Raw genomic sequence first — 12,200 nt, forward strand, 5'->3', positions numbered from 1 at the left:
CTCAGTGGAATACACTTTAATGTTCAGAAGATTAAAAGTTGAATCATTCACTTCATAAATGGCCTCTGCAATAACACTTAATAAAGTACCGAGAGAAATATTGAAGGCTCTGAAGATTATAATTTATGTGCTTATGGAAATCATTGAAACAGATATTCTGGTTCAAAGATAAAGTTGTGCTTGAATGACACCAATATTGTAAAAGATTGACGAGGACTCCTCTGGTTCTCAGCCTCATAATATCATCCCTTACACAAGCCAGCAAATTACAGGACGGCCTCTTCTCTCCCATCTGGCAGCTCGCTCAGTGCTTCAGTGCTCTCTCCTTCCCTCCCCCGCCCCTTCCACTTCTGGCTGCCTCCTGGTCTCTATCCCCCACCCCCCACCCCCCACACACACACCTTTCTGCCTCACCCCCGGGTTTCTCTCTCTCTCTCTCTCTCTCTCTCTCTCTCTCTCTCTCTCTCTCTCTCTTCATTGTTAGGTGTAGATTTTTTTCTTTGTTTTTTGGCTAAACAGAGATCAAAGGACGTTTTGAATTTAAGTGGCTATTGTGAGATTGAAACGCCTCTATGTCTGAATATTACCCCAAAAATGAGGAAGAAAAAGAGTATCCGAAGAGGATGCTGACTTCATCTTGTCAGGCTCCAGATCTGCCCGAGTCCTCGCAGGAAGCAGGTGGGGAGAGAGAAGCTCTGCGAGGCCACCTCGTTCAAGGCCAGCCAGGTGACTATTACTGCAGCCATTGCGTCAGATGGAGCCAACACCTGAGGCCGCCCTCTCCTTCCTGACCTTGGCGGCCAACCAGCAAGGTCATCTGTAATTCCATCACCTGACTATTGTTTACCAGGCTCCGGGGAGAGAAACTGAGGGCCAAGCAAGGCAGGCAGGTCCCCAAAGCCAGGAGGTTCCCCTGGGGATCTATTCAGCGGGTGAGGGCCAGTACCAGATCCGGGACAGCAAACTTTTTGCACCGCTTTGCAAATTTCAAAATGATATTAACATACTTCTCATACTGCCCCCCTACTGGAAGTCATAATTACAGCTCACCCTTCCCTTTGTCGGCAGGAATCTCTTTAAGCAGTCCCAGCAAGTCAGCCTACTTGGGGGACGCATTTTGCATTTTTCATTGCCTCTCATCCCTCCCCAGACCTATATGTCAAGGAACAGGGAGTTGAGACATGACACATTAATGTTTTTTATCAGGGGACGCTCTCTGCTCCCACAGAAAGGGGGTGGGAGACCAGGAGGAGAGGGCGGCCGAGAAGGAGAGGGAAGGAATCACTCCGCAGCTCCTGTGGAAATTCATATTCCGAGTATGTTCCTCTCTCACCTGAAATAAATCCCGCAGGCCTACCCACACAGCCCAGCAGCACTTATTTATTTGCATGTCATGCTTATAATATGGTGGAAAGCAAGACGGATCTTCGAGGAGGGGAGGCGATAAGGCTCACCTTTCAGGCTCGCTGTCTTAAATAAAAAAGAATAGTCCGGCGGGGCGCCTAAATATTTATCTTGAGTTTGTGGTCATTATCTCTATTATATAGGCCTGGCAATAAATAAACCGGGTAGTTACTACCCAACAATAAAACTGTAGTGTATGGGACACCATACTATTACTTTCTTAATAATCTGCCGTTTCTTTCACTTTAAATCTCCCCAGTCTTGTCTTCCCACTTGTCTACAAGGATCTATCTTCACCCCTTGAGGTACCCAGGCGCTTGGTTCATTTTTATATTTGGTGAACACAATAAGTTTTCCTGTCTAGACTCTGTTTTTCCTCCTATTTCCAGGCTGCCTAATCTGCTTCAAGACAAAGGGTTGGCCGGGATCAAATGTCTTTCCCCCACCCCACCTCCTCATTTTAACCGCCTTGTGCGTCTACGTGAATGCAGATCGCCCCCCACCCTCGGGGCAGCCACCCACCGGGCCTCTAGGAGAAAGAGGGCAACGCGGACTCCTGGTGACAGGGCCCCAGAAGATGGGCTGTGCTCCCTTGGCCCGCATGCCCGTGGGTGCGCACTGAGTCAAGGGTCTCGTTTGAGAGACGATGCCGGGGCTAGATCTGCCTCTCCAGCCCTCACCCTTACGCTGGATGGTGTGTTTGACCCAGTGCGGATTTGGGGGTTGGGGTCCCATCCCTCCGCCTTCTCCAGCTCGCCCTCCGCACAGGCACCGCGCGCTACAAGCGGACCCGGGCGCCAGCCGCCTGGACCCGCCTGAGAAGTCGGTTCTCGCTCCACTGCTGGCTCCTCTGTGTCTTCGGGCATTAAAAGTCCCCCGAGGGGGCTCGGCCCCGGGGAGCGGACACCGCGGTGGGAGGGGTGAAGGAGCACCTTTCAGGTTCCCAGCCCCGCGGGCGGCGGGAGAGCCTGCGCGCACGCCCACCGGCCTCGCTCTCACACCGAGGGCTCACCCCCTCCGCGCCACGGCTAGGTACCCGGCTCGCATCCCGGCCGATTCCCAGCCTGGAGGGAGGCGCGATCTGGTTGGGGCTGGAGCCTTTTAGGGCCCCAGGGACCCTCAGCCCGGCTGGGAGCTTGAGCCCAGCCAGTCTCTGGCCGGCGCCTCCCAAACCCAGCGCCACAGTTGCTGGCACGCCAGCGCGAAAAGTGATGCGTGTGGGCAAAGCGGTCAGCAAATGACCATCTTCTCCGAGGAGCGGTAGAAATCGGGGGAGGGAGTGCGGGGAGGGCCGGTGGAGGGAGAGGGGGGCAAAGAGGTAGTAAGCCTGCAAAGAAAATAAACAGACCTGCGGCGCTTCCCCTTTTGTCTTTATGGAGCTCCTCTCCAGAAACCAACTTCAGCACAAGCCCCCACCAGGCTTGTTTTTGTTTGTTTGTGTGACTTAGATCACAGATAGAACTCGGGACCAAATCTCTGAGTGTGTGAGAGGGAACGAAGCCGGCCAAGCTACTGACGGCGAAGGGACAATGAACTTATCACCTTTCTTTAACTCACTAACGCGTCCTTTAAAAATTCCACGCCGTGTGTGTGTGTGTGTGTGTGTGTGTGTGTGTGTGTGTGTGTGTTTCACTGTTAATTGCGTTTTGCTGAGATGATCTTTTACGACTGGAAAACAAGCGGCTGGGAAAATATTCACGTTTGGGACCGAAAACATTTTTTATTTATATCTTTGACATTTAAAAGAGGAGAATTAATTTGTCCTGTCTACATTAGCATTGAGAGAAAGTTTCAGAAATCTACCCAGAGGGAAGGGGGGGGGGGTGGCGAGAAAGCGAAGAAAGAAAAGGAAAAAGAAAAGCTAGGCTGGGTTTTTCTTATTTCGGAACTGTAATCAATCATTGAAATAGGAGGCAGCAAAATTGTAAAGATTCGATAGATTAAAATGCAAATGAAAGGTAGAAAAAGAAACATTAACATGGCGATCAAAGATTTAATAACCGTAAATCAAGTTTTTTTTTCCTGTTGCAGCTGCAGTTTGCGTGTGTGTTTATGTTTTAATCATGTTCGTTCCATAAATAAATAATTTCTGAAACGAGACTAATTTTTCATTATTTTAACTGTGGGCTATAACACTAAATATTAAAAATAGAAAACGTACAGGATGCCAGGTCCCCAACCAAATAAGAGAAAGATGTGTTGATTGGTTAAAATCGAGGGGTTTTATTTGTGTGTTTTGAAAAGCAGAGTATTCTGCTAAAAAATTATATCTCAACTGACAAAGCCCAAAGTTTTATTTTCCCTTTAATATTTTATGTTAAGATACCATTTATATTTATAGGAAATATATGCTGGCTGTATATCCATTTCAGTTTGGGCATTTTCAAAGAAGGAAAGTGACAGAATATTTAAATACAAAACATATATTATTGTAAAGTGATTTGACAGGATTCCTAGGAAATACCACTCCCTATAAAGATCTGCCTTCTAGAGAAAAATTAAATGATGGTTCGACACAGTTAAACTTTTTTTAGCTTTCCTCCTAAAGTTAGTTTTCCAAATGGGAATATTGTAGCCTTTTGTTATCATTCAACTTACGGTTTCATGTTAAGGTGTCAAATATCGGAACACACTCTAATTGATTAGCTACTTATTTTCTCGTATGATGAAGGTTTTTCATTTAAATCTTTTTATTTAAAATATTGATGCCGAGTGTTAATTTAGAAATTATTTCTAGAACTTTAAAAATAAACACCTAGGCTCCGTCTTTTCTTTCTTTTCCCTTTTCTGGTCGCCTTATTAACATGGAAGAATTTACCTTCAGGAGATTGAAAACTTCTTTTTGGTTATATACAGCCCTGCAGTGTTCAAAATAACTGTTTGCTTAATTTTGACTTTGAAGGGGTTTCACCCTAATTTATTGAAATGATAGATTAGAATTGTCTCTATTTCTCCTCTTTCCACAAATTAAAATGATAGCCAAACCTGGGATACTTGAATGTGAGCGAAGTTGGTGTCCACTCCCTCCATCCCAGCCACACAACCACGTTTCACTCTGACAGTCCAATAATGCATTTAGTTTAAAATTACACTTGGACCTTTCCTCCTTTTTTATTTTCTCACTTACTTCACTGCAACACGGTGACTTGATTTTCATGGGATTACATGAACTCCGTCCAGTGTTACTGGGACATTTCTGCTCAGCTAAATACTTGCGTTTAATAGACAAATGAACTTCTTTTTATTTGCTGGAGTTTGTAGCCAGTTTTAGATACAGAGTGTGCAACTGATTTAGTTATTGTTGTTGTGAGAATCGAACAGGCACAAAAGTCATTTATCTAAGCCGGAGAGATATGACTCTATAAAAGGGAGAAGCAAGGGCAGAATCATGGGGAATTATTTCAGTTTATAGCTCTTATTAATTAAACCGGATGTGGTTTTATTCTGATCTTTCAGTACCGACCTTGTTAAATGCTCCCAGATAGCTTTTCCTCTCACCCCCAATTTTTTCGTCTATCAGATAACTTTGGTCTCTTGTCTTAGGAGTTGCTTTTTCTACCTGATATCGCTAGACAGTTGCAATGTAAAAATCGGGTGCATCTTCAGACAATTGCACCCCCGGGGGTGAGGGGGGGTGGAAAGAAAGAAGAAAAGAAAAGAAGAAATGCCTTTCCCCATTCCGCTTTAGCACCCTGTTTCGTTGAAATGCAAGACAGGTACTTGATTTAGCATTTAAGCAAAAGGTTACACAAACCGCGTTTTAGAAAGTGTTGGGGTGTCCGACAGGGTCAGCCCCAGATCAGATCATTTTTTGAATGCGGACCTAAAGATAATGAGTACTTGTTGTATTAAAGGGAACAAACAGTGCTTTGGCTTCCTCTGACCCCAGAATGCATGGCTCGGTTTCATTGATCATCCTCCTTTATGAGATAATGCAATTACAAACATCAATAAGGGGCTGCAAGGGGAATCATTATGCGGTGACAGTGATAAATGACGGTGCAGAAATAGCATGCTTTTTCCCCCCTAACAATCCAGGAGCCCAGGGGCTCCGGGGGCTGAACACAGTCGCCAAGGAAACAGATGACATCCCAAACGGCACCAAAGGAAAAAAAAAATGAACAGTCTTTCTTTGCCCCTCACTCTTTTCCGTCTTCCAAAGAGTTAGTTTTGGCTCTAGCAGCAGCTGCCACACAGGCATTTCGTTATTTCAGACATTAAAGACTGGAGCGGGGGTGGGGGGCGCCGCCTCCTCTGGCCTCCCCACCCCCACCAGATAACACACAAAGCTGGCCCTTCACAGTGTGGGGCTACCTGAAAATGCACGTCTTGAAAATCAGGTTGGGGCGGCCTGGGGGTTGCAGGAACGTGGGTTTACACCGCCCTGCGCTGTGTTTCCCCCGCTTTCACGACTGTCTGGTGGAAACTGAGTCTTCACAACAAGCTGGCGCCTCGTGGGTCGGCCAGCAAGGACAGGACGGGGGCGCGTGGCTCGCCTCCATCTCCCCGCGGTGCCAGACGCTGCTCGTGGCCAAGGCGGGGGCGGGGGCGGGGGTGGGGGAGTGGGGTTGGGGATGGGGAGCAGGCGGCCGCGAGGGGTGTTTGGCGCTTTGCTGGGTTGATTTGAGAAAGCATTATCAATGGGCGCGGGATCGCCCCAGGATCCAGGAATGGGCTGTTTAAAGACCCAGGGTGCCCTCCGCAAAGGGCCTCTCTGAGCGATCCTACCCACCCACGTCCAGGATGGTAGGCGGGAGCGAAAGGCGATGGGTTCCTGGGACTGCTGAGCCGGACCTGCGGCAGTGGGGGGTGGGGGGGGGGGGAGCCTGAAAGGGCCTAGGAGAGAAGGAGAACGCGCCACTTTGGGGGGAGGGAGGAGGAAGAGAGCGCCGAGGTGCCCGGGAGGAGGGCGGCAGAAGCGATGCAGGAGGGAGGGAGGAGGAAAGCGAGCGCGCGATCCCACCCTGGCACAAGGTCGCCGCCGCGCAGAAAGCAGACACGGGGTCCCTGACCCCTGCCGGGCACGCCCCAGCGTGGAGCGAGGGGCCCCTGCGCCAGGTGCCCGGCCGCCCGAGGCCCCCACCGGGAGGAGTGGGCCGGCCGGGCACGCGAGCAGGTGACTTTATTCACTGCTTCCCTATCCGGCGAGGTCCAGGGACTCGGTTTCCGCCCGGAGATTAAAATCATGGCTCGGGAAATGAACTTAAGTTTTAGGGTAGAGGTGAGTGTGTCTGCGAGTGGGCAGGGGTGAGCATTGCCGACCTGATCGATGGGAGACTGGCTTAAAACTAAATCCCTTTCCTCCTGGGCTCCTCCGCCCGCCTTTCCCGGCGGTGGGCTGAGCTCGCGCGGGCAGGAGGCAGCGCGGGCAGGGACGACCCCTGAGCGGGGCCCCACCAGATCCAAGACCCTAGAATGCCCCTCCTGTCCCCACCGAGACCCCAGTTGTACCCCTTTTTAGAGCAAAGACTCTTTCACGCTCTAACGTCGGGGAAGTGGTTGCTCAGTATATTGCTTGTGTTTCCTTTCAGCTCCGCCTTGGGAGAGGATGTTACTGACGTGCTGGCGGGCAGATCGGGCCAAAAAGGGAACCCGCACCCGCTCTCAGCCACCAGTCGCCACCTTCCAGGGGCGACTCCCCACTGTCCCTCCCTCACCACCCTTGCCCGGGCCCTGGGATGGCCAGCCGCACGTGGACTCCGCACCTGGCCACCCTGAGTGTTGCCAGCCCTCCTAACAGCCGTGTGTGTGTGTGTGGGGGGGGGGGGGGGCGGCAAGGGAGAAGGGAGTTAAGACCAGAGGAAATACCCGGCCAGACAGGGCGCCCCACTACCCAATTCCACGCCGCTCCACCCGGTGTCCAAGCGCCAGCGCTGGAGCTTTGCACCAAGTCACGTTTCTCTCGCCTTCGCTGGGGCCGAGGGCCTGCTGGGATCCGAAAGGCAGGGGAAAGTTTGCGGCGGTTTTTCTGACTCCCAGGAGCGCCCGCCTGAGGCCTGGAGGCGCTGTCCACGGCTCCCCTGCTGGGGCTCCGAGGTGGGCGCTGCCCAGGTCCCAAGTGCCCTCGGGGCCCCACGCTCCCAGAGTCTCGTCCCCAGAGCTCCTGCGGGATCCTGGAGCAGAGCTCGGCAAGGGCCTCCAGTCCGTTACAAAGCACCCCCAAGCGGCTCTGAGGGAAGGGGCCATCGTCCCTCTAGTAGGTGCCTTTCCAAGGTCGCCTTCTCTCCCGAGACAGAGTCAGCAGCCCCCTTCGACCGGACGTTCAGGTCGTGTAGGGAGGGAGGAGGAGGAGGAGGAGGAGGAGGAAGGAGGCTCCTGGAAGTGCCGCAGCCGCCCCGCCAGGCGCTCTGGGCCCTGGGCAGCGACCTGTGCGCCCAAGCAGCGGGGCGCACGCCAGGATTTGGTGCATCACAGGCGGCCAGGGCAGCCGTGTCCTGGCCAGGACGCCACGCAGCTGTCGCCACGGCCTGCGTGATTTTCTCTCGGGGCGCGGAGCCCAGCCTAGCCTGGGGCCACCGGCATCTGCCCACCCCTCCCACCCCCCGTCCCTCCTCGCCGTCTGGGGGTGGGGGGAGGGGGCGCTGCACGCAGCAGCCAATGCTGAGCGCAAAGGCTGCGCGCCTCGCGGGAGACGCTGTCAGGAGGGGGCGGATAGGGCTGTTTTTCCTTTTCCGAATCTCTGGACTTCCCTGCAAAGTTTCCGGGTAGGCGCCTCTGTCCCCAGGTTCGAGCCTCCCCTCGCCGCTCCTTCCCCTCCCTCTTCTCCCCCCGCAAGCCCAGCGAGCCGGGGCCGAGCCGGGCCCGGCTGCCAGCTCGGCGTCCGGTGGGGACCGGGGCGCTCGGTCCGCCCTGCCCACCCGTCCCCGGGCTCCGCGGGAGCGCCTCTCCCCGGGGCGACACTCGCCGACGGGGGCGCGCCGCAAGGAGACGCCGCTGCCTCCCGAGGAACTCCTAATACCATCCATACAGCTTTAATGCGTTTATAATTCGATAAGTGATTTCAATTTGAAATTGTTAGTAACTAATTTTATGGGTAATTTTTCCACATCAAATATTTAAGCATCAGATTAAGGGAGCCAGTACCGACACAGGATAATAAGGGGGTTTCCCTCCCACCCTCTGCTCCTCCGCCTCCCTCCGCTTCCTACCGAGTCGTTTTTCCAAATCCCCAAAAGATGGCAGTCGAAGCCGATATTCTTCTTTTCCTGCGGCCCTGCTAGGGGAGGGGGAGGAAGCGGGGGGGGGGGAGAGAGTGAGGAGGGAGAGGGAGGGAGGGAGGGAGGGAGGGAGGGAGGGAGGGAGGGAGAACAGAGGGAGAAACTAGACGTTGCATGGACTTTTCAAACTAATTCTTTCACACGTTTCTAATACAAGCAAGAAGCAGTGGTGAATTTCCTGGAAATGTCCTGGCAGAAAAGAAAGCCAAAAAAACGTGCCTGTGGGCTCAGTGTAGGAGATGGGAGCAACTCAGCACTTTCAAACGAAACCTTCAGTTCAGAACAGAAGAGGGAGAGGGGAGACCGGGAGAGAGACAGGCTGGCGTTTTTATATTCCTTTGCATTTTATACAGATGATTGAACATTATATACAAATACCAAACAACGAAGCAACGTGTTTCTTCCAAGACAGGACTCTGCAAATTACATAATGGGGGGGGGGGGCGGAGAAGAGGTAGGAGTGGGGAAAGGTGAGGGGTGGGGGAGGACTTCTGGGGCCAGGGGGCGCTGGGGCCGGCAGCGGATGAATTGCAGACCAGTTGCCAAAACTTTTTTTTTTTTTTTCTCCTGCTGCTGCTGCTGCTGCTGCGGCTGCCTTTGCTGCCGCCTTTGCTTTGAATGTGGGTAACTAGGAAACAGCAAGCCGTCTGAGAAGACGGAATTTCCAACGTGTAAAATGTTCTTAACGGAACCATTGAGCGAGTGCAATAAGGCGTGAGGGGGAACTAATCTTCCCATTTAAATGTTTGTGGCAATTTTATCTAAATGAATTTTAATGCTAAACGAGGGTAATTCCCCATTTGTAGCGCGTTTACTTCTCTTTCCTGTGCTTCTAAAGCAGTCGAACATCATGCGAAGAACAATAACAATAAAAATACTGTCAAGGCATATTATTCATTTCGAATGTGTTATAATTACAACTGATTAAATATGATAGGGTAAAATATTTTTGATTTTTCGCAAAATATTTAAATCACACTAAAAAGTAGTCTTGTTCAGCCAGTGCCCCTCCCCCCCCCAAATAAAAATAAAAAGCAGGTACAGTTGTGTGCCCTTGTTTAGAAGAGGGCGTTTTGTTTTTCCCTTTTAAGAAACAGCAAAAATACTCTCAGCGCCTCTATTATTTCGCTCTTTCGAATAAGTGTCCTCCACCACCTCAGAGCTGGCTCTGAAATTTACAAGAGGAAGAGCTGAAATAGCAATAAGGGGGAGGGGGGTGTCGATGCAGGGAAAAGGGAGAGCAAAACCATCACAAAACCATCACACGGAGGGGGGAACGCAGGGAAAGAACACAGCTTTGTTTTATTATTTTTCTAATTCACTGGACAATAATGATCTTGATTTTCATAGCCTCCATATTCCCTAATTCCTCTTCACGTGTACCTTCTGCGCGCATTCTCTCTCTCTCTCTCTCTCTCTCTCTCTCTCTCTCTCTCTCTCTCTCTCTCTCCTTCTGCCTTCCCTCCCTACCTCCTCCCGTTCCTTTCCCTCCCCCACCCGGCAAGAGCTTCCTCCAGAAGAAAGGCAGAAAATACCCAACTTACCCAGGCATGTACTGGGGAGGAGGGGCCCATGGATGGTTAGTTTATAAAGTTTGTTATTAATTTTTAAAGTAAATAAATGGTTGTTAACGGCTAGTAACCACCTATCAAAAGAGAAGTATTTCACTAATATGGACTATTTATGTAGAAGAATTGCCACCGGGCCCAAAGGGGAAATTTAAACAATTCCATATATGGGGTGGGGGCGGGGTGGAGTGGAGGGCGCTGCGCGGGGAGGGGGGGGGGCTGTGAAGGCTGAGTCAGACTCTCCATCCGCCCGTCCACGTGTTTAGACACAAGGCCCCATAAACAAAAGGTGAGAGTGCGCACTGCTGCTCCCGCAGGTGAGTCAGTCAATCACACGTCACCTAGTAAAGCCAACCCACAGCTGGTTTCCCTTTTCCAATAGAAAATAGAATTGTTCAGGGCGGGTTTATAGAGTGGCACGGGCCTGAATGTCAGACTTGAGTTTCAGGCGCTCTCCTCCAACCCATCCTTTGTTTACAAAGCAATCTCTGCTTAAAGGCTGATTTTTAAAAACGAATTTGCCTTAATTAAAATATTTGTGCATTTTCCTTAGCTTTGGGAAGCACTTTTATAGCAGCAATTTTATTTAAATAAAATTATAAGCTATTCCAGCTTAAACATGTTATTTTGTACCATTTAGCTGGCTGCCATGCAGAAATTCTGTACAGCTGTTCTGGAAAATTAGTTAATAACCAGTTTTATCCAATGAGAGCATAGAGCATATTTATAAAAATTAGATTTTGAAGTCTGGCCTCTTCAATTCACATCGTTAATTTCCTAATAAACATCTACTGCTCATCCTAGGTAACATCCTTAGTAAAAGACTTAACTCTGTACTTGGTTTGCCATTATGTGCAAGAATAATTTCACTGATATTAGATGAGTAATTCTGTTGCTTGTACTCTGAGTCTACGGTGAGGTTAGTGCCCTTAGGCCTTAAATTTGCTGATATTAGGAGTTCATTAAGTCAGCTTAAAGAAATCCGTAACTATTATTAAATAATTTACTTTGTAGTTAAAATTTTTCAAATACGTATATATCTTAGGGAGCCAAAATTAATTTTTATATTTACTGCATTGATCATCAAAAATTTTTTTGGGGGGGCAGTAAACACATTTTTCAAGCAGTGGAGTCAGCATGACAAAAATAATCTTGTTTTTATTTTAGATTCAGATTTCATTACTGCACTCAAACAACTACAACTGGGCTTGGCGTTATTATACAATCCAAACTGTTTCCGTCAGAAACGCTAAGACTCAGTGTGCAATGATTGTTATTAATAATTAGCTCCTTGGTTTCTTGATAGAAAAAAGCTATCAACAAGCATTTGTTTATCCACAACAAAAAGTATAATTAGCTTATCCCACTTAGTAAATCTTGTATGCATGCCAACTCATACCAAACTGCTACCTTTACAAAAAAAAATTGCAATAATACAGTTCATTTTTCCAGTCCTTTTTGCACAAAATTTATTTACAATGTCTACATAAATGCTCCAAGGTGGGACTATGGAAAAATACACACATGACCGATGCTTTGCTCAGAAATAAAGTCAACATATTAAAAATAAATCTTCAGTCTATGTTTTTGAGCTGCATAAAACAGGAAGTGATGTATAAGGTGGTGGTTGTTGCATGGGGACAATGATGCTTGATGTGACAATTAGGCTTCTAAACACACGGCCTTTCGGTTTCCATGCCTCCTCCTACCAGTCTCCTTAAGACACTGCCTGCAACAGCTGATTAATCATTGTTGATGACTGCAGTTTTTCCCATCCTTTCCGATTTACATCTGTTCAGGCCAATTCAAATATGGTGAGTAAATGAATTAGACATGCAAATTCAAGCCCCAGGCTAGAGAGAAGGAGAGAGAGGGAGAGGGAGAGGGAGAGGGAGAGGGAGAGGGGGAGAGAGAGAGAGAGAGAGAGAGAGAGAGAGAGAGAGAGAGAGAGAGAGAACGCGCATGGCTGAAATCCTAGGCGAGAAGAAAGATTCTTCTGCCTGATAGTGAT

At 49.4% G+C, this 12,200-nt stretch overlaps 1 protein-coding gene across 1 annotated transcript in view; it reads right to left on the bottom strand.

The window, feature by feature from the left end:
• Positions 1–11,335: 11,335 nt before the first annotated feature.
• Positions 11,336–12,200, bottom strand: part of MEIS1 (Meis homeobox 1) — a 130,895-nt gene continuing 130,030 nt past the window's right edge. The window contains exon 12 of the mRNA XM_081101108.1: positions 11,336–12,200. This exon is cut by the window's right edge and continues 700 nt beyond it. The gene's annotated coding sequence lies outside the window, so the exon portion shown is untranslated.

This window comes from Myotis nattereri (assembly GCF_964212035.1).
Source record: "Myotis nattereri genome assembly, chromosome: 10".
Classification (NCBI taxonomy): Eukaryota; Metazoa; Chordata; class Mammalia; order Chiroptera; family Vespertilionidae; genus Myotis; species Myotis nattereri.